Genomic DNA, 22832 nt, shown 5'->3' with positions numbered 1-22832 from the left:
CTATTGAATTCTTTGCATAACAAGTGTTTTGGCATCTTTTATACTAAACATGGGTCAGACAAAGGTTACCAAATGATGCCCAAATTTGTGAACATTTGCACAGTAATGCCATGAATATCATCTCAGGATTCTGGAGTTTTATTGGAGGCAAGTACGATATCTGATTTGTCCGGGTTAAGGAAGTAGGTGTCCATTGATGATTTTGCTTTCTAACGAGGTGGAAGAAAGGGCCATGGTGGACTGTGGTGTACTGAGATAAGCACACGACTGGACGCTATGATCAGTGATGGACAGTAACGACAGGACTGTACTTTAGTAGATTTTTTTTTTTTTTGCGTATCTGTACTTTACTGAAGTTTTGTCTGGGAAAACTTTTACTGTAACTTCACTACATTTCAAAGTCAAGTATTTGACTTTTTACTCATCTACATTTTGTGAAATCAGTAGTTCTGCTGGTCTAGTGGTTAGGATGCGGCGCTCTCACTGCTGCGGCCTGGGTTGATCTCCGGTCAGGGAACCAACCCCAGCCACTGGGGTTGCACAAGCCTTAGTGCCTGTCCCAAGCCTGGATAAATGGGAAGGGGTTGCGTTAGGAAGGGCAGCTAGTGTAAAAACATGTGCCAAATCAAACATGCGGATGGTCCGCTGTGGCAACCCCTGATGGGAGAAGCCGAAAGAAAGTCGTTCCTTTTTATTTATTAGGATAAAAACGTAACTGGTCAAACAAGCAGCGAGTCACCAATCAGGGTCGAGCGCTCGCTCTGTTTTACACCTGTTGTTATTGTAAGTAGAACACAACATCCGTGGCCTTCTTTGCACAATTTTTTGAAGTAGTTGAAAAGAAGGTTTTGGGCTCATGATCATTGTAATAGAAATCAATTAGTGTTTAAGTCATTAATATCATTCTATTAATAGATCAGTGTGCTGAGAGTCACATTCGAGTCTTTTCACATCAACTGAGGTGATTAAGTAAAGAGTCTTGTGATAAAAATGATAATAGGAACATTATAGTTATAATAAATCATAGTACTTTGGATTCTTACTATATAAGAAGGCAAAAACTTTTGTGCTTTTACTCAAGTGAAAGTTTAAAGGAACACTTTTACTTCTTGTCATGTTTTACTGAGTAAATCTCTACTTTTACTCAAGTGCATGTTCTTTGTACTTCATCCAACACTGACTAAGACTAATTTTTGTGAAGAATCCAGACTGTGTACTCTATTTGGACAAAGGTATTGGGACACCTTACTGTTCCAGACATATGTGGTTCTTCCCAAACTGTTACCTCAAAGTTGCAGGCACACACTTGTATAAGATATATTATATATAATATATAGATGTGTTACAATGAAATTTTCCATTTACTTCAACAAGTGACCCAAAACTGTTCCAGCAGTGTTCCCCTGTGCACAAAGCCAGCTCCATGAAGATATGCTTTACATGATATGAAGTGGAAGATCTCAAGTGGTTTGCTTTAGAACCCTGTCCTCAACCCTGTTGAACACCTTTGGATTGAGCAGAAATTTAATTGAATTCCATTAATTCTTATTTGTAGAGCGTTTTTAACAATTAACTTTGTCTCAAAGCAGCTTTACAGAGATAAAGAGGTTATAAAGTTGAATAAAAGAGTGTAGAAGTTTAGTGCTTATAAGTATATTCTTTATAATTGTGGTGACTGTGGTGAGAAAAGACTCCTTGAGATGGCCTGAGAAAGAAATATTAAGAGGAACCAGACACCGAAAGGAACCTGTCCTCATCACCAAATGTCTTTTCATTGCAAATCCATCATTGTTGAGGTGTAATGTTTAATGATATACTGTTCCACAGGTTGCATTGTAGCAGACTGTTGATATTAATTACAATCTAAATCCATCCACAAAGTTCTTGAGTTGCTTGGTTACTTCATAGACCTTCACAAGCACAGTCCAAAATCTAGTGTACCATTTTTCCAGAAGACTGGAGGTGATACTTAAAAGAGCAGACTTGGTTTAAAGAGTGTGATATGTAGTGGGTTTGCTCTGCGTTGTGTGCGCTTATAAGTAAAAGAGACTTCACACATTGGTACAATCGTCATATGATTTACTTCCAGCTTCTGGGTTCTCTCATCACTGTACTATAACAACAGACACCATCAGGCAATAAATGGAGAATCTCAGGTCTAGCCATGCCTGTCAATCATTACATACTTTCTCAATGTATATTCAATTAACAGAAAATACATGGATACATGAAAAATAAAATAACGTATCTTCAGTCAATCAAATTTACAACAATGAAATTATTCTTTTAAATCAACTTCACTAAACAATGCAGCATGTGTAATGGAGGCCATTACACGAAATCATTCTAAAAATAAACCATACACTTTACAACATTCATCATTTGAATTACACTGTAAATTAAGAGGAAAATTAACAAATAATCATGTTTTTAACACCGTAATCATACCTCTCATCGGGTTCACATTCCGCAAAAGAGAGAGGACGCACGGAAATTACGTCAGCTCTACCTTCGCTCTTAAACGTGACAAAACTCGAATGGCAGCACTCCATCTTATGCCTGTAACCACATGACCGTGCATCACTCATGCAATCTCTAATACAAATTTCAAAATAAATAAACCTCACACCTAAATACCACTGATCAATCGTAATTCCAATAATCTAGTGTGACACCATTACATTTGCCACATATGCTAATAGGTGAAATGGTGACAATAACTAGCCACTAGGTGTGAACGTTTGTCTTTGGTAACTGTTTTTTTATTCCGGGTGTAATACTGCTACAGTATTGTGTAATAGGCTTCAGATCCCCCACAACCCTAAAGCATTAAGCATGAACGGATGGACATGAATGAACAACAGAACGAACAAAACAAAAGAATGAATGCGTCCATACGTTTCTTCCATAATATCCCATTGTAGACTAACAACTCAAACCCCCCTTTAAGAAGCTCTGTCTATCTCTCCAGGCTTTTGTAAATGACCTCCAGCTCCATTAATGAGAAACACTTAATACAGATAAAGTAATGTCCTTGCCAATCTGAATACAAACTCTTCAGGGTTTCCGTGGAGTCTTAAAAAGGCTTAAATTTGCTGTTTAATTCAATTCAATTCATTTTTATTTGTATAGCGCTTTTAACAATGAACATTGTCTCAAAGCAGCTTTACACAGATAATGTGGTGATAAAAAATGAATATGTTCAATTAAACCGTTCTTTCTTTCGCTAGTCCAAATATAAATCGCTGTATTACGACTACTAATGAGAACAACAGACGACAGCCATCAGCTTCCTCTTATTAGCGTGAATCTCTCTTGGATTGTACCACAGATGTAAAAAAGATTTACAAAAAAGATTTACATTAGCTATGTGGAAGTGCAAGTTTAGCGAAACTTGGCTTGAATAAAATGAATTAAGGGTTACGTTAAGGCTAGCTTCTATTCGTATTTCTGTGTGTTCGATGTCGTGATATAAATCTTACATTTCATTCCTCATGGTTTCTAAAAGGTCTTAAAAAGTCATCAATTTGAAACCTACATAAACCCTGAACTTGGTGAATGAGTGAAAAGCCACTCCCTGAATTTTTATTCCTGAACAGTAGACGTTAGCACATAATTAAGCCTAATGCAGATCCTGAATACGGTCCAGAAAAGTTAGCCCACCTGATTAAACCCAGCAAATATGCAATAAGTGGTGTCTTGTGACTTGGGAGAACACCAGATTGTCAGAGTAACATCACGCGATAAATGAACTCCGACGTCGTCGCCTGCCCTCGCAGTGCGCCCATGTGTGAAACCCATCTAAAGCTCATCCATCAGCATAAAAAAAGCAGCTCTATCGTGTCCGGGCAATGAGCAACAATCCGCCTGACAATGTAATCCATTCGCTTTCTGTGTGCATCAGTGAGCATGTTTCGCCTTGTTTTAAATTTCGTTTGTTTATATCGATCGCTTCGAGATGGCAAGCCAGTCAATCATGAGCAAAAACACTCTGCGTATCTAAAAAGGCCTGTCAGTCTTGAACAGATGTCTCAGCATTCCGAGTGTAGCTTTGATGAACGACTTTCCAATCTGCCAGCCAACTCCTCAGAAGTCCATGTTTGTGCATTAATGTCCCGTGAATGAATCTTTTAATTTTTATTGGGTTGAGAATCAACAAATCTGTAACTTAAGTCTAAAAGTAACATTGATATTTACATGGAGAAAGTTCCTCGTATGCAGTGTTGACTTACGAACCTGCTTAAGGTGATTTTTAGGGAATTCTATTTAGAGTGTTAAAGTCACAAAAGAGAATAGGCCTGACTATTTATTCTGCATTTGATTCCCTTTTCTCCTTTTAAATAATCACATGGTTAGGTTAACTTTTACTCTGAAAGTTACATGATGCTTTTCTGGTCTTCAATTTTAGCTTTTAGCGCTATCAACTCAGGCTATGGAGACTTTTGGCCTTCCACAATCTCTCAGAACCATACTATAAGACAGAAAATCCAAACCAGCGTTCTCCACCCCCAGCCTATTGAGCACCTCAAACTTAAATAACCGAAGTGGCAGATACTAACGAGTGATACTTGCATTGTCATCCTTCATGTGGTGGAGCCATTGGAGCAAGCCATGGTCCAAACAGGCTCATCCAAACAGACAGTGGAAGGTCAGGGCCAGCCACTTCATGTCCAGACACTCTTCCACACAGACTCTTTTTCACCATGTACAGCATGTACTGCTCCTCCCCCTCCACCTCCTGCAACAATACCCCTCTCAGTTTCCTGTCCGATGCACCAGACTCTATTGCAAAACAATAGAGAAAGAAAACTTAGGAGAAGGTAAAAGTGCATTCCACTGCAGAGTGCAGCTTTTGGTTTAATAAAAGTCTGTTGGTGTGGATCCTTCCACTGAACCGGATCACTTTTCAGGTATCATTTAGCAGGCTGACAACGCCCGAGTAATTAGACACAAACCGATGAAAATAGCCAGCCAACCCCGGAAAGTGTCTCACTGGGTTTGGGTATTGAGTCAGAAATGAATTACTTGTCAAAATACTAAAATGATAAGCCAAATAATGAAATACTATAATCAAAATGAGTAATTAATAAGACAAAGCGATCAAACATGAAGTCAAACATTTAAGACATTTGGCAGATGCCTTTATCCAGTCTGATAACATCTTCTCTCCTCTTCTCCGTCTTACACAAGCTGGAGACAAAACAAAGTCATATTTGGACTTCACAGAACCTTCTTCCATTCATTTACTGTTCAATAGTTTGCTGAGGAGAAACAAATGGAGAATGCATGTCTCAAAACCATAAAAGATTTTTGACAGTTGCTGTGTGTATATATATATATATATATATATATATATATATATATATATATATATATATATATATATATATACAGCGTTCTTTTTTCACCATTTTTCTCAGTAAATATATTTCTTGAGGTGCTATTGACATTAAATTTTCACCAGATGTTTCTTCATGTGTTTGTTTTTGTTTTGTTTTGTTTTCCTTTTGTATCAGAGGAGACTGCATGCAATCCACACATACAATGAAATCAAACCATAGATGTCGATAACAATGAAGTTATGTGTAATAATGTCCAAGGACAGGAAAAAAGTATTGAACACGCTCACTGAAATGTGTTTAATACTTCGAATAAAAACCTTTGTTGGTAATGACGGCTTAAAGGCACCTCCCGTATGGAGAAACTAGTTGTACGCATTGCTCAGGTGTGATTTTGGCCATTATTGTCGAAATAACTGGCAACAAATGTGAGTACACCCTCAGTGATAACAGCTGTTTGGTGTTTAGCCATGTAAAGCCATGTGTCTTATTTATCATTTTCATGTTTTTGTCTGCTTGACAGAACCATACAAATTTGTATTAGAGCAGTTAAAGTTTGGTGCTTTGAGTCAATTTCTCTCATACTGAACACTGGATGTTCTACATGGCACCTCATGGTAAAGAGTCTCTGAGGATCTGAGAATTAGAATTGTTGCTCTCCACAAAGATGCCGAGGCTGTAAGAAGATCAGTAACACCCTGAAACTGAGTTACAGTGCAGCGGTCAGGGTCATACAGAGGTTTTTTAGGGACGGATTCCACTCGGAACAGACCTTGCAAGGGTCCATCAAAGATGTTAAGTCCTTGTGCTGTGCATCAGGTGCAGAAGCTGCTTCAAAAACACACTCATGAGTGCTGCAGCATTGCTTTAGAGGTTGCAGAAGGTTCGCTCATCAGTGCTCAGACCGTACGCCGCACACTCAACAAGTCAGTATGCTGAAGACGACCTGTCCAAGAGCATGGATTACTTGAACCATGTCCTGTGGTCTGATGATACTAAGATAAACTTGTTGGCTCAGATGGTGTCCAGCATGTGTGGTGACACCCTGCTGAGGAGCACCAAGAATATTGTGCCTTGCTGGAGTCAAGCATGGTGGTGGTAGCATCATTGTCTGAGGCTGCTTAAAAGTGCTGCTGGTACTCAGGTACCTATCCATGTTACCTATCCATCCTCATGCCTCCCGAAGAAAATCTTCTACACTGCCAACTCCAGATCCGTCTCCAGTATTTTTGTGAATTCTTGTTATCTATCTAAACATTTGTACAAATTAGAGGTCGACCGATTCATCAGTTTTGCTTGAACTATCAAGTCAAGTCAAGTTTATTTCTATAGCGCTTTTCACAACAGACATTGTCTCAAAGCAGCTTTACAGAAATCAACAGTCAAGGTGAACGGTGTGCATTTATACCTGATGAGCAAGCTGTGGCGACTATCAGCAAAAATTCATACCAATAGTTTTTCCGGGTTGGGATATACAGTACAAGAGCAGCCTCTAGAGGTGAATCACTGACACCACATGCTGTTTATTTGAAGTGTCTTATTTTATTCATTTTGGATATAACCGTGTTTTACGTAAATCTTAGGAGGTCATGAATTATAATATCTTGTTTTGTTGTAATCACAACTTAATTTTCTTATGATCTTGACATAACACATTGTTTCCTCGAGACCAGAACTTCATTTCAGTTCACTTCATCTCCAGAGAAGCTCCTCTGCACCTCACATGAATCTTTTCCACACCCAGCCTGAGACTTGACTGTAAATGATGTCAATATTGTAAGAAGTAATCAGTGGATCAGCTGTGGGAAGGAAGAGACGCTTGATTCGCTTTAGTGATCACTAGCTGCTCCTGTTTCTACTTTGAATCAGTCTGCGTGATTAACCGCTCTATCAGCTCTTTCACAAAGGGAAAAAGGAGTCCAGCAACAGGGTTACTGATCATATAGATTAAAAAAACACCACTTATCAGCACAAGGGTAGTATTGCTGTGTAGCAGAAACAAGTCCTTGTGGTCGGATATCAGAAACACAGAAAAAGGCGCTTATATGTATACGCTGCTACGAATTGTTTCCTTACTGACACAAGCACATGAATACACAATGTCATCTTTATTGCTAATTATCATGGGTTGCATGTACAAGGAATTTGTCATGGTGTGCTGGTGCTATAAAAATATGGAAAACTAGGAAAATAAAATAATAAATAAAGACATTAACTGTACAATAAAAACTATAAATTAAAGAAAACAAAGATGCCTTGTAACATTACAAATCTGCATTTTCTTGTATTCGAGGGAAAGAAAAAAGAGATTGATGAGCCCATGAATGTTAACATACAGCTGCTATAAATAGATATAAAGATGATTCATTTTTACACATTTTTTACATCATGCTGTTTAAGGAATATAATCTGGAATGAGGAAAATGCTTCATCACACACGACCTTTAACATGGATTTAAACACTATAGGCTATAGGCTATATGGACACCTGACCATTAGATTGGTATGTTCTTCTTTTTGAACATCCCATTTCATGTGATTCAGGTACTGATGTAGGTTGTGGAGGCCTGGGGTGCAGTCAGCATTCACATAGTAATGCTGGAAGACATCCTATACAATTGTGTGCCTCTAATTTTTCGGTAACAATTTGGGAAAGAGCCGCATATGACTGGAAAATGCAGGTGCCCCAATACTTTTGTCCATTTAGTCTATTTATTGAAGAACTGACATGCAAAAATTTAAGGAAAAACACAATGCCTTGATTCTTTTTCAGAATTGCAGATTTGGCCATTTTCCATCTCTTTCTTTGATCGGTTTGTTTTGTTTGATTGGCCTGACGACAGCTGCATTGATTGCTCCTCATTAAACTTTTTCTCGAGCATCACAACACGGAGACCGAGGCGTGTCATGAGAGTCACATAGAATATAGATTAACATGGCAGAGGTAGAGCTGCATCTTGAGACAGAAATTGTCTAATTTAATAAAAAAAAATTTTTTTTTGCACTACAAAAGCATGTTTGTAAAGGGTCCATGTGTCAGAAGTCATAAGGCACTTAAGTAAATTCAGGATTTGCCGTCTGTCTGAAATGAAGAAATAAACTATCAAACTATCTTTAACATATCAAGTTGCATAGAAACGTTTTTTTCCATTGGATTGAATCAAAATCGGATCCCACTGCATTGTAATAAGGCATGAATCAAATCGCATTGGTAGCTGCTTCATATGAATCTTCAATTCATCGTATTGTTGGAGATGCAAATCTTTACTGCACACTGTTATGGTTGTGTAGGAAAAAAGTAATTAACGGTGACGTCCGAATACTTAAAGATTTGTAAGTCGACTATGTGGTTTGTATAAAAAGTGAACAATTCATACTGACGGAATTCCACTTGATGTGACACGGGACTCCGTGTTGCTCCCTGTATTAAAATATAAAAAATATATAATGTATACATTATTCATATTGTCTGTTGTAGCTTTCCAAAAACCTCGGCCTGAGCAAATACGTGTACATGTGACCCGAAAGTAAAACTCAGCCATGTGAGTTATTGTCGTCTGTTGATGCATTCGGGACACAGAGTGGAATAATGCGAAAAGAATGAAAAAAAAAGCCGGAGGGAAGTTGGAAATGGAGGTTTCGCTCTGCGAGCTGGTACACAACCTACAGCACACCCGAATCTACAGCAGCTAGTTAAAGGTTCGGTGTCTGTTCCGATTACTTATTTATAAATTTCACTTCATCAACATTAAACAGAACTAATTCCACAAGGCAAGAGATGCTTCCCAAAGTTAATGAGCCTCTTGGCAATCACTGAGGGAGAGCTTTCATTCCTTTAAGTGCTTTTTTCCCTCCTTAGGACAGAAGAATCTAACAGCAAATTTTACTTCTTTCAAACGTTGAATCTTTGATTGTGATCATATTTCAGCCTTGACACTGGCAACCCACTGATTTTTTATTTGTGTCATGATACACAGTGAAACGTCATGCTGTCATTAAGAAAATCCAAAAGTACCACTGCATTTGAACTACACTATATGGATGAGGGCCTTGCTCAAGGGCCCAGTGGTGATAGCTTGGAGGTGATGGGATTTGAACCCATTACCTTTCAGTGAGCAGTCCAACATCTTATCCACTGAGCAACCACTTCCTTGGTTGCTGTTATAATTCCCTCCACACTTCTTGGTAGATGTTCCACTAAATTTTAGTTGCTCATTCAGCCACAAGGGTGTTAGTAAAATCAGATACTGATGTAGCTGAGGTGTGGAGGCCTGGAGTGCATTCAGCATTCACATTCATTTCAAAGGTTTTCAATGGGGTTGGAGCTTTATAGCAGGAGATCTTCCACTCTCAAACCACGTAAAGCATGGGGGTAGTTTCAAGACTAGTTCTGTTTACAAGAAAGTTCTTCATCTACATTTATACACGTTCACCTTTAAAATAGTCCCCTTGCACACAATACAGTGCTCCCAGTGTTCCTGCCACTTCTGAACTGTGTCCTGAAAGTGTGTAATCTGTCCAATGGAAAGTGTGTAATCTGAAAGTGTGTAATCTGTCCAATGGAAAGGCGCGACGTCACCGGTGGGGTGACATCACAACCAGGAAGCTATGAAAAGCACATTCGGTGGAGATGGCACTAGCTTCTGTTTGTTCAGGAAGCGCTCTGTGTGTGTCTGTGTGAAAAAGAAAAAAGAAAAGAAAAAACAAAGAATATAAGAATAAAAAATAAATCGAAAGCAAGCCTCGGTACTGCAGTCTGTGTGTTGCTTGCCTGGTAGCGGATCATGCTCATTTGGATCTTAAAGGAGCTGATTGCTTTCATTGTGGCCGCATGACCATGCGGACCCTCCGCTTCTGCAGAGCTCTTCCAAAAGGGCTCTCTTGCTCCTTGTGGCTCTGGCCCTGCTTCCGCTGAGGTGAAGCAGTGTCGCAGGTCATGGGGTTCACAGTTGAATCTGGCAGAGGGTTAGGAGATGGGATTGTCTCTTTCTTCCGCCTCACCTGCCAGATTCAGCGCTTTCTCCCAGGGCTCGGAAGCACGTCTTTTGGCGGTTTCTTCCCCCTGTCAAAAAAGCTCTGCACTCCACTTCTCTTCCTCTGAGGTGGGGAAGGGATTGGATGCTAGCGAACCCGTATAGAAGACCGTCATCTTCAATAAGAGGGCTAAGGCCCAGAAACCCTGACAGGTCAGGGGTCTCTGCTGTGGGGGCGGTGTGCACCTTAGTATATGGTGCCAGTTCCTCCTCAGCACCCCCAGGAGGTCAGCTCATTAACTCTGCCACATATGATGTTTCAGGGCACAGGGATCTCTAGCGAGTGTCTTCCTTAGCTTCTGCCCAGCCACCTATATAGGCGTAGGCTTGTATCGAATCTTTATCACAGTCGGTAAGAGAGTGAGATAAGGCCAGTCACTCACTGTGAAGCACTTTCAAAGACTGCTGGGTCTGATTGCAGCGTGCAGCTGCTGAGGGTCCCTAAACCAGGGAGCAGACGTATCTTTAAGACAAGGGCTGAGGCCCAGGGAATGTTGACTCCACCCAGACATAGTGGAGCAGATATCTGGGAAATTTTACAGAGCACAAGTGGACTTGTTTGTGACTTAAGAGACATTGCACTGTCCCCTTTGGTTTTCCCTCAATTACTCAGCCCTGATTTGCTAGTTTTGTGCAGAGTTTTATGTTTGTTTTTTGTTCTAATTTGCTGTCATGAAATCGCAGGCATGATAATGTACGTTCATAGTTAAAGTTAAGGAATCATTTTATGCTACAGCATCCAAGGCAATTGAGCTTACAGTTTGTGGAAGAACAACATTTACATTTACATTTAGAGCAGACACCCTTATGCAGAGGACTCACAGCTGAGCAGTTAAATTAAGGGTTAAGAGCCTTGCTCAAGGGCCCAGCAGTGATGGCTTAAAGTGCTGGGATTTTAACACAACCTTCTGATGAGAGGTCTAACATTTTAACCAGTGACTGTTCGAACCACATATGTTTTTTTTTTTTTTTCAATAATAAAAGAAGATGAAAAATGGAATGCAGTAATGGATTTCAGGTTTTCTAATGGGCTTTGGGGTTTTATTGGTTTTGTCTTTATATCATAATAAAATAAACATGTAATCTCTATTTGACACAGTGACATCCCCTAGTGGTTGCTTATCTTCAGACAGAGATTCATCAGCAAAAAGGAAAAAAGTTTTTTCAAGAATACATATGGTTGGAACAGTGAAGTGTCCCAATATTAAAGGCCAAACTAAATACACCGAATTTGATTTACAGCTTTGACAAAGCATAAGTATCGCAATAATTTTGTTTTCAGCAGAAATACAAAGTTGGTTGTAAACAGGGGTTGAATTAGACATTGCTGTCTGAGTGTATTACATGCAACCTGAACTGTCACATCCAGCCAAGCCCAAGTAACTGTGAAATGAAGTGTGAAATTGAAATTTGTCTTCATGTAGTGTTACAATCTTATGTTCTCTTGAATGTGTATAAAATTCCAGGTTTTTAGTAGTATACACATACTGTATATCTTTTGTAAAAAAAAAAATGGCAGAGGCTTTATTAACAAGGCATTTAGGAGGCTAGCATGAAACCTGCATTAAATAATTAGCTCGAGCCGTGTGGCCAAGTGAAGCCCTGTTTTGTTAATTAGGGGGCTTTGGGATCAATTTCCTCGCTCTAACACTTAATTCATCCCTCCCTGTATAGTGTATGAAGCCGATTAGCTGTGTGTGTGATTTCAACATTTTCCTGGATGCTAACCTCGACTGGGATGTGTTCGGTGTCCTTGTTTGGAGGAAAGGACATTGCAGCTTTTGTGAACTTTCTCAGAGAAGTCTAGCAGAGAAGAACCATAAAAAAATGGGAGATTTATCCTAGGAAAAAAAAAGAAGGTATAAAAAGGAATGCACTATTGGATTTTAGTTTTTCTCATGAGCTTTTGAGTTTTATTGGTTTTGTCTTTAGATCAAAAATGAGCATGTAATCTCTCTCGGAAGACACACTGACATCCCCCAGTGGACGTTTACCTTTCAGAAAGAGGTACATACTGTACACAATATGGCCAAAGGTATTGGGACACCCGACTGTTCCAGCCATATTTGCCAAACTGTTACCACAAAGTTTAAGGCACACAGTTGTACACATTACGTCTTTGGGTGCAGTAGAAAGGAATTTTCCTTTGGAGACCCAAATCTGTTCCACCATGACAATGCACAAAGTCAGCTCCATGAAGATATTCTTTACATGGGTTGGAAGATCTCCTGCTTTGTAACTCCAAACCTATTAAACACCTTTGGGATAAATTGAACGGCACCACAGGCCTCCTCACCTCACCTACATCAGTACCTGATTTACAAACACCATTGTCTCTGAATGAGCACAAAATCAGTGGAACATCTTCCCAGAAGAGTAGAAGTTACTATAGGGACTAAATCTGAAAGAAGCACATACCAATCTTGTGGTCAGGTGTCCACAAACCTTTCTTCATACACTGTAGGTACTGGTGCTTTATACTTGTCATATGTACATGCACAGTGAAATTGCATATCTCCGAGATTTTATGAAGCTGGGGTCAGTTAATATGGCACAGAGGGTTAGGGGCCTTGCTCATCGTCCCAAATAGTGGTAACTGACCTTCTGATCAGTAACCCAGAGCCTTAACCACTGATCCACCACTGCCCATATAATGTAAAACCAAACCCCAGATCTATTTGGATTAAACCTTTAGCTCACTTTAAGTAAACTACCTATTTTGCATTCCTGTCTATTGTCTCAAAGTGCAGGAAGACACTTGGAGAATCAGAAAGTTTTTTCCATTTTGTCTAATTGCGTGAAATGTGTTCCACTGGAGATGTTGTGGCAATGGCCTTCCCAGTGGCCTGCTGACTGGAAGGTTGCTAGTTTAAATCCCATAGATCTTAGACCTTCTACTGCTCAGTTTTATCCTGTGTCATATCGGACGAAAAATCAAGAAAAATGCAAACTCACAATATAGGAGGTGTAAAGGTGTTTAATAGGGATTGAGGTCAAATCTCTAAAGCGGACTCAAGTCCCTGCACAGTGGCTGGACTTTTAAGTGGTTGATCTTCCAGGTGGTTTGCTTTCCAGGTCATTATCAGCTGTAAAAAATCTTCCAGATGCTGCTGCACACCTGCTGCTGCAATCCTTCCTCCAGGGTGTGCTATGCTTTAAACTTTAAGAATGTCTCTTTTGATGGACATAAGCTTTTGAAACAAAAGTTCAAGTATCAGGTTCAAGAATTTTAGCAGAGCTGCTCATGTGATATCATATATAGGGAGCGGCTAAATCCTTAAATATCATTATATTTTTGTTAGCATTGTAAGCTAAAGAAACATTGAAGCTGGGAGTGAAGTCTGAGTACTCGTTTGCTTCTAAAAAACAGCACTGAAATAGGCTGAAATATTAATGATGTTTCGATTTAACAAAGGAAAATGACTAAGTGATTAGTTTTTAGTTCATTACGCATCAAGTAATGCTTTCCAAATGGCCAGCTTTTCCAAAAATCTTTGCTGCTTTGGAATCTATATATAATGAGTCATTAAGCCACTTTCTTTTCTTTCTCTATAAAGGAATCTAAAACACCTACTCGGTCTGCCTTCTCACCTGTTATTTATCAGCGCAGCCATAATTCAGGGTTTGGCTAGGACTTTATATGCCTTTATATCAAACCCAGGACATAGCGGAGATGAGAATACATTTGCGATTGGGCCGTTTCGCAGATGGTTAGTGCCAGAAATTACGTATGCTGGGGTTATTGTGTGCTCGTTTGGGTCAGGAAGTGAATGCCAATCTGTCTGTTTGAATCAGACACAGAGAGCGCCGAGGTCCAGCTGTGAGACTGGAAACAAAACGGCATCGTGCATCCTGAGAATGGCTCCAATTAAGACGAGCCGACAGGTTAACCTTTGCCGAGGGCCAAACTGGCATTTTACTTTGGCGTCTCTCGTCCAGGGCCAGACAGGAAAGAAAGGATTGTAGGCTTCTGATGTATCAGTTATAACTGCATATTACTTTGAAGGAGGTCATTTAGAATAATACACCAACCAGGCAGAACATTATGACCATCTGCCTAATATTGTGTTGGTCCCCTTTTGCCTCCAAAACAGTTCAGACCCATCGAGCATTAACAGCATGAACTTCTTCAGCAGGTTGAGCTACAGGAGCTCGTCTGTTGGATTCGATCGAACCGACCAGCCTTCACTCCTCACGTGCATCAATTATCCTCGGCCGCGGGTTCACCAATGTTCCATCCATAGAGCACTTTTGATAGATTCCGACCACTGCAGACCAGGAACATCCCACAAGAGCTGCCGTTTTGGAGACGCTCTGACCGAGACGTCTAGACATCACAATTTGTCAAACTCGCTCAAATCCTTACCCTCATCCATTTTTCCTGCTTCTAACATCAACTTTAAGGACAAAATGTTCACTTGCTGCCTAATAAATAAATCCACTCACTAACAGGTGCCATAATAAAGAGATCATCAGTGTTCTTCACTTCACCACTCAGAATGCTCTAATGTCATAATGTTGTGCCTGTAAGCATCAATGGAAACATTGGTGTCAGGATTTGGAGGGCTTCTGGCTCAGTTTCTGGCTGTTTGTTTTTTCTTTCTTTGTGTTTTCCCAGCAGATGTTGCTATTTTGTCCCTGTGTCCCTAATTATCTCCTATTGTTTTTGTTGAGTTTGTTTTTTTTCCCAGTCTTTTCTTGTCTTTTCTTGAGTTTCCCGAGTAAGTGCTTGTTTTTGAGTATGTTTTCTGCCTTGGTATTTCTGTTAAGACTTTGAGTGTTTTGGCTAATTCTTGACAGACTTTTAGATTTTTTCTTTGGTTTTGGATTTTCTCTTTTCAAATGTGGATTTTTTTGTAGTTTTAAAATCTTAGATTTTGAATTATATATATTTTTTGCTGTCTCTGCATTTCAGTTCCCATACACCCTGTGACTGTTAGCACTCCAGTCTCTCGTGCAGTCAGCCCCAGGTTCAAGCCCGACCCTAAGACATTGTGTTTTTTTTATACTTGTGGTTTTTGTGCTTTAAAAACTCCCCTAAAACTACATATAGGGTCGAATTTACCTGGAAAACAGGAATGGACGTTGAATAAATTCAAATCTATCTATCTATCTGTCTGTCTGTCTGTCTGTCTGTCTGTCTGTCTGTCTTGACTATATATCTTGTCTGTCTGTCTATCTATCTATCTATCTATCTATCTATCTATCTATCTATCTATCTATCTATCTATCTATCTATCTATCTATCTATCTGCCTGCCTGCCTGCCTGCCTGCCCTATCTATCTATCTATCGATCTATCGATCTATCGATCTATCTATCTATCTATCTATCTATCTATCTGCCTATGTATCTGCCTATGTATCAATCTCTCCATCTGTCCAGTTATGGATAATCCTTTAAACCAATGAATCGTTTTCTCTATCTGTCTGTCTATCTCTCCATTCATCCGTCAATCTGTGGATAATCCATCCTTTAACTCATGAATCTATATATCTATCTGTCTGTCTGTCTGTCTGTCTGTCTGTCTGTCTGTCTGTCTGTCTGTCGCTTTCAGCACTGACTTCCGAGGTGCGCATGTTCGGGTCGACGGCCATCTTGCCGTTTTTCCTGCGTCACCAGGTATTTAAGGACAGAAAGACTTTTACTTCCTGCCAGATAATTTCACTGACTCGCTAAATCCCTGAGATTTCTCTTGCTACCCTGTCTGTTCCTGTTTATGTTCCTGTTCCTACTCCTGTTCCTGCTCCTTTTCCTGCTTCTGTTCTTGATCCTTGTTTTGCTCTGCCACTATAGTTACTGGTTTGGACTCAGGACTGTTTTTGATTTGTGTTTTGGATCTGCCTGTATTTCTCTGTTTGCTGGCTCTTGGATTTTGGATTGTTTATTGGTCTGTGTTTTTGCCTTTGTCACATTGCTCTGTCTGTCGGCTCTGACCCTGGAACTGTTATGGATCTTTGCTTTCTCTGCTGGCTTTTTATTAAAGAACTTTATTATATTCCAGTCTGTGTTCTGCATTTGGGTCCTCCTCTCAGTCTATCTATCTATCTATCTATCTATCTGTCTGTCTGTCTGTCTGTCTGTCTGTCTGAGTATTTTTAGTGTTGCGATTATAGCAGAAGTCCATGCTCCTGAGCTTGAACGTCTGGTTGTTTGGTATGGTACTGTGAAAGTGTTGTGTCACTCAGAAGTCCTTGTGGAGCCACTTAACACCTGGCCAGCTGCAGTAAATAGTCTGAAGCCTTTGGTAGAGTTCAGATCCTCATGCCTGTGAATGAGGGCTGGAACGTGAGCTCTAAACGATCTCAGCTAAGCTCGCGGGACCTCCAGAGTGAGAGCGGTGGTCGATGCGCATCTCGCAGTACCTCCACCTACAGAAGAAAAAAAAACCTGAGATAGAGAGCGTATAGATCTACAGCTTGGAGGACCTCGGGGAAATTCGGGGCACCGACTGAATCAGATAACTCCTGCTGATCTCAAAGGTGTTCGAATCGCCCCATCTGGGGTTATTGCTTCATTTTCCACACTTGTGAAGTTCAGCCTGAGTGCGCAGACGGCTGCGATGTGCACGAACGATTTTTCAATCAAGGCGGTACGTCTATACCGACACATAGACTTCGAGATGAAGGACAGGACGATTCGTAAAAAAAATAAAAAATAAAAATCTGTCAGGAATAAAGCTTAATGAGAATCCTGATGAACTCCACCTGAGTGAAATGATTGATAGCTCTGTGCTCAGCTATAAAGGTCAGCATCCACGTCAAACAGAAAAAACCTACACTACACACCCACACACTACCTCTTCTTTCGAACCTCTTCGCTCTTTCATTTGTAAAACCTACACACACACACACACACACACACACACACACACACACACACACACTGCATTGTTTAGATACCTACAAGAATATTAAAAGCTCCAAATGAAGTTCCAGTCCACTCGCTTACACTCAGAAACGCTTTTTTTTTTCGCACGTTCATGAGACTCAAACAAGTAGGCCAGCACCAAAACTGGAGCTGTGGACTGGTTCCGATTAATCCGACCGGTTCTGTACGACAAAATAAAGAAAGTCAGACATGCATAGCACTTATCTAGATATCCAGGACACATTTATGTGTCGAAATACCATCCCATCATAATCCAAGACGTTATGATCCACAATAGGTGTAGTGATAATCCAAGGATTGTTGAGCATTATGGAATGTTGGTGCAGGATGCGAAGGTAAAGAACGGCCCAAAGTGCAGCTTTAGAACAAACTCAATCACATAAATCAGTGGTCCACAACCCCCGGTCCGGGGGTCAATTGGTACCGGGCCACACAGAAAGAATACATAACTTACATTATTTCCGTTTTATTTATGAGCTGATTCTGAACGGTTTTATTTTGGAAAATGACCGGACTCTCTCCTCCACATCTGTCTATGATTCACTCTTGATGCATGTCATGATGCCTCGGGTCACATGTCTTACCTCCATCCGCTACCTTCTTAAAGGGGCTCCGGCCGCTAACACATAATACATTACCGCTAAATTCAAACCCCCAAGCGAGCAAAATGAACAAACAACAACACAGTGGATTCACATTTATTATTATATTTAGAAAATACCAGTTTTTATGGTCGTATCATTTTATTTTCTTGTATTTATCCGCCACACCTTACAGGCCAGTCCGTGAAAATATTGTCCGACATTAAATGGTCCGTGGGGCAAAAAAGTTTGGGGACCACTAACATAAGGGACCAAAATCTGAAACACAGTCTAAGTTCAGGACAAGATTTGACATTTTTGGCTGTAGCTTTAGTAACCTTTCCCCCTGCGATTCCAGTCTGCCTTTTTAATTCTTGGATAAATTGATGTTTTTCTTGAAGGGTATATTTAGCATATTTAGCTCCATGTTTGGTGTCAAAATACCAATGTATATTGTACTCTTTCACCACCGACACTGCCTCATAACACAAAATACTTTTTTTTTTTTTTCTGCAAGCACAAACATATATTCGTTTTGCACCAACTTCTGCATCAACTTTTCTCTTTCTGGACATTTTGGGATTGACTGTCCGTATTTCTTGTCTCCGCTTGTCGAAAAACCGGCTGTGAAGTAGAAACACTGCACTCTAGCGGTGGGATGTCACTTCGCGGGTCACAAGATTTAAGTGAATTGTAGGATTACGAGCAGTGGGGGGGTGTTCTCAATAGGTCTTGAGCTCTACAGCAGTACCGGACAGGTTGTTTCATAATTGCGATTTGCAGGTGGAAAATGGGGCTTTTTGATCATCTGAGCATGTAAAGTTTCATGTAGTAGGTTCAAGATTAACGTAGGAGGTTCAAGATTAACGTAGGAGGTTTAAGATTTACTTAGGAGGTTTAAGATTCATGTAGGAGGTTCAAGCAGTTGCCGTCAAACAGAAAACCTCATTTTCCTTATATTCCTCATTTTCTGACAAGTCTGTATCTTTTTCTCACCTCGATCGAGTCGAGCAGCAGAATCAATTACAGATGCTTACCATGGTTGCAGTATTCTTTCAGAAGTATTTCAGAAACAGAGAGCAGTGGATATTGATGCACAGGGATTGTAAATTAACTTGCTCTTGCAGTAAATTAAGTTATCTGCCTCCTCAGACGTGTGTATTAGAGCTACTCTTCCTGGTTAAAAGTTTTCCCCAGCGCTCGTCTCGTTGCTAAAGATGTGTCCCAGTTTGGAATTAGTTCCCCATATAGAGGATTAGAGTGGGCCGACCTGGCGCCCTCAGGGGAATACGGCCCAATTTGTGTTATTAAGTGTGTTCTGCTTACAGCATGTCTGAGCCGAGCAATCAAGAGCTCCATGATTACTTCTCAAATTGGTCCGGTTGAAATGAGAAAGGAAACGTGTAGCACACTTCTCTGTCGGACCGAAATGGGAGCAATGTTCCTCATTTCAGGTGGATGTGTAATACAATAATGCACTGTCGGAGCTTTTATTTGTTACTTATTGAGGAAATGTGATAATATGGCTATTAAATTAGAGTAGCAATCACAAAAGTTACCCTTCTTATCTTCTGACCAATGCCTCTTTACCTTTTCACTAACTTTTTTTATAGATGTCCATTTTTGGGACCCATAAATCAGGTCTGTGATCCATAAATCAGGTCTGTGAAGCATGCTGGTGGAAGCACCATGTTGGACATTTCCATAATTCCAATGGTTCTATGTACAAAACATTGTCCAAAACATCTTTTCATCATAATAGTATTTGTTTGATCTTTAAGACATTTATGGTTTAAAATGACATTCAAAAGGGAAATAAAAATAATTTTATATTTAAAGTTCGCAATTTTGCAGATTTTGTAGATATTTAAGATGGTAAGATTCAGCGATTCGCATCGTTGCATCAACATATAAGTTAACAATGTGAAAAAAATAATTTAAAAAAATGTGTAAAAAAAATTTGGATCTAATTATTAATAGATGCGCTTTAATTTTATTATTTAGAAAGTGTCCAATAATTTGTAACTTAATATTTTATATGTAGATCGATTTCTCGTCGCTAAACTGTATTTGAGCGCGTTCTCTCAGCACCGCCGCCGCTACATGATTACGAGGTGTCGCAAAACCAATACAGATTAACATGGCAGAGGTAGAGCTGTAACTTCCTGCAGACACAACAGGAAAAGAACGTCTGGATTTATTGAATTTTTTTTTTTTTTTTACTACAAAGGCATGTTTGTGAAATTGATGATTTGTTGTCTGTCTGAACCTGAAAATTGAATTGCACAGAATCATATCTTTTCCATTGAATCTCACTGGGTTGAATCAAATTGAAATTGAATCGCAACTGCATCATAATGGGGGTGAATCATTTCAGTAGCTGCTTCATATAAATCTTAAATGTATTGTATCATTGGCTATGCTTCGAGATGCGAATCGCATCGGATTCAGATCCCAAGTAGATAAATCTCCATCACTCCTTGGATATGTCATAACACTCTATCTAGTGGTTTTTCCTGATATGACAGTGTCAGTGTTTCTATGCATCGTAATAATCATTGAGTGAAGCCATCGATTGCGATTATAATATGTTCTCGAACAAACCCTTGGTTCTTGTTATTTATATTGATTATCCTGATATACACAGAATGACTCCATTCAGCTAATTAGGTGACATTGAGAAGAAAAAAAAAGAAAAAAAAAACGCCTGCAACAGAGCTAATTTATGGTTTGCACAGTAATGGGCTGAATACTCATGCAATCACAACTTCTGTGTTCATAATTGTAAGTGATTTTTGCTGACTATACCAAGCCACTTCAGTATGATAGGCTTCAGCTCGGTGACAAAGTCAGAATTTCAGCTTCAAGTTTGTCAAAAACTACAAAATGTGGGAATGTTCAAGAAGGGGTGAATACTTGCACAGGGCAAAACTTTTTTTGTAAGCAGACATGATTTAGAGAGCATGACTGAATAGATAGGCTGAAAAATACAGTTAGTAAAGCGAAAGCAGACAGCTCTGATAGCTCTGAGCCTGATATGAGGCAGAGAGTTGTTCTTCTGTGCTCACATGAGAATTCTGCTTGAACAGCTAGACAGAGAGATAAGCTTCTCCAAACATTCTGCTATTTGAATGGATTTATTGCTTTTCAGCGTTCAGGGTGAAGTGTGTGGAACTTGGCTAAATATATATATATATTAGGGATGTGCATCTCCATAACTGAGGCTGATGAGTTACGCATCTTGATGCATGACTAAGGATACGATACATTAAAAATACATATGAACGTCTACCGACGAGATACGATTCACCCCATCATAATTTCAATGACATTTAATGCAATACAATTTAATGGGAAAAATAAGATTCTGTGCAATTCAGTATGGTAAAGATAGTTGGCCCTTTCATAAAAATGGCTTTATAGTGCAAAAAATATATACATTAAATTAAACCAGAAGTTCTTTTCCTGTTTGGTCTCCAGGAAGATGCAGCTCTACCTCTGCCATGGTAATCTATATTCTATGTGACTAGTCATATTCATGTTGTGATTCACGTAGCAGCAGTACTCACACATCCATGTCTTCAGCACCGCCCATATTATATCATTCGGCTTCTCCCATTAGGGGGCGCCACAGCGGATCATCCGTCTCCACCCCCCCCGTCCTCTACATCTGCCTCCTTCACACCAACTACCTGCATGTCTTCCCTCACCACATCCATAAACCTCCTCCTTGGTCTTCCTCGTTTCCTTCTTCCTGTTGGCTTCATCCTCAGCATTCTCCTACTGATATACCCCATGTCCCTCCTCTGCACATGTCCATACCATCTCAATCACACCTCCCTCACCTTGTCTCCAAAACGCCCTACATGTTCTGTCCCACTAATAAACTCATTTCTAATCCTGTCCATCGTCATCACTCCTCAACATCTTCAGCTCTGCTACCTCCAGCTCCACCTCCTGATTTTACTTAATGCCACTGTCTCTAAACCACACACCATCTCAGGTCTCACCACAGTCCTATAAACTTTCCCTTTCACTCTCACAGATACTCTTCTATCACATGTTTACACTTTTGTTTAATTACAATGTTCACTCCCAGTATTTTTTTACACACCGCACTGTGTAATATACAACAGGTTTACTGGTGGTGCTATTTTGTGTTTTGTGTATTTGTCGTACACTGTCTTGTGTTGTCTTTGCACTGTCTGTCTTTCACTGTTTGCACCAGGTTGCACACGATGCACTTTATGTGGCTAGGACACTTACTAGTCCTCAGCTCTGTGTTTTCTGTTATGTAGCTTTATGTTGTTTAATGTAGCACCAGGGTTCTGGAGGAACTTGTTTCATTTCACTGTGTACTGCGTCAGATATATATGGTTGAAATCAAAATAAGAGCTTCTTGACTTGACTTGAAAAAAGCAGTGGTGCTGAGAGAACGCACTTGAGAAAAAGTTCAGTAAGGAGAAGTCAATCTTCATAGAAAATAATGATCACAAATTGTTGGTCACTTTCTAAATAATAAAACATCTGCTGATAATTACATATAAATGAATCAATTTTTACCAAAGCAAATATGTTCAAAATGATGCATAGCAATACAAATGCCAACTTGTGTTATTCACTTTCATTTTGTTTCCCTCATTACTTTTGCCCACCTAAAAATTGGTGCACAACCAGGTTGGATGTGTTAGATGTGAATCCATCATAAATGTGTAAAAATAAAAAGGAAATGCTGAAAATATACAATATGGACAATATACAGTATCTGTTATAGTCAATAACCTCAATTCTCCTGGAAAAAATAATGTTACACTGTGGAGATTTGTGTGATATTTATTCAGCCACAAGGGCATTAGTAAAGTCAGGTACTGATGTAGGTGAGATGGAAACAGGGGCGGAGCTAAGGGGTGAGACCCATAGACACCCTGTTTGTAAATACAGGACAAACATAATTTCTCAATTATTGATCTAGGAGAACCTCAATCATCT

General features: G+C 39.7%; 1 protein-coding gene across 1 annotated transcript in view; it reads left to right on the top strand.

Annotated features, from left to right (window-relative positions):
• Positions 1 to 22832, top strand: part of vwc2l (von Willebrand factor C domain containing 2 like) — a 152646-nt gene that overhangs the window by 95154 nt on the left and 34660 nt on the right. The gene's annotated exons all lie outside the window — the stretch shown is intronic.

The sequence above is a fragment of the Silurus meridionalis genome, chromosome 3 (assembly GCF_014805685.1).
Source record: "Silurus meridionalis isolate SWU-2019-XX chromosome 3, ASM1480568v1, whole genome shotgun sequence".
Classification (NCBI taxonomy): Eukaryota; Metazoa; Chordata; class Actinopteri; order Siluriformes; family Siluridae; genus Silurus; species Silurus meridionalis.
The sequence above is the reverse complement of the archived record's forward strand: the minus strand, read 5'-3'. Positions and strand labels throughout refer to the sequence as shown.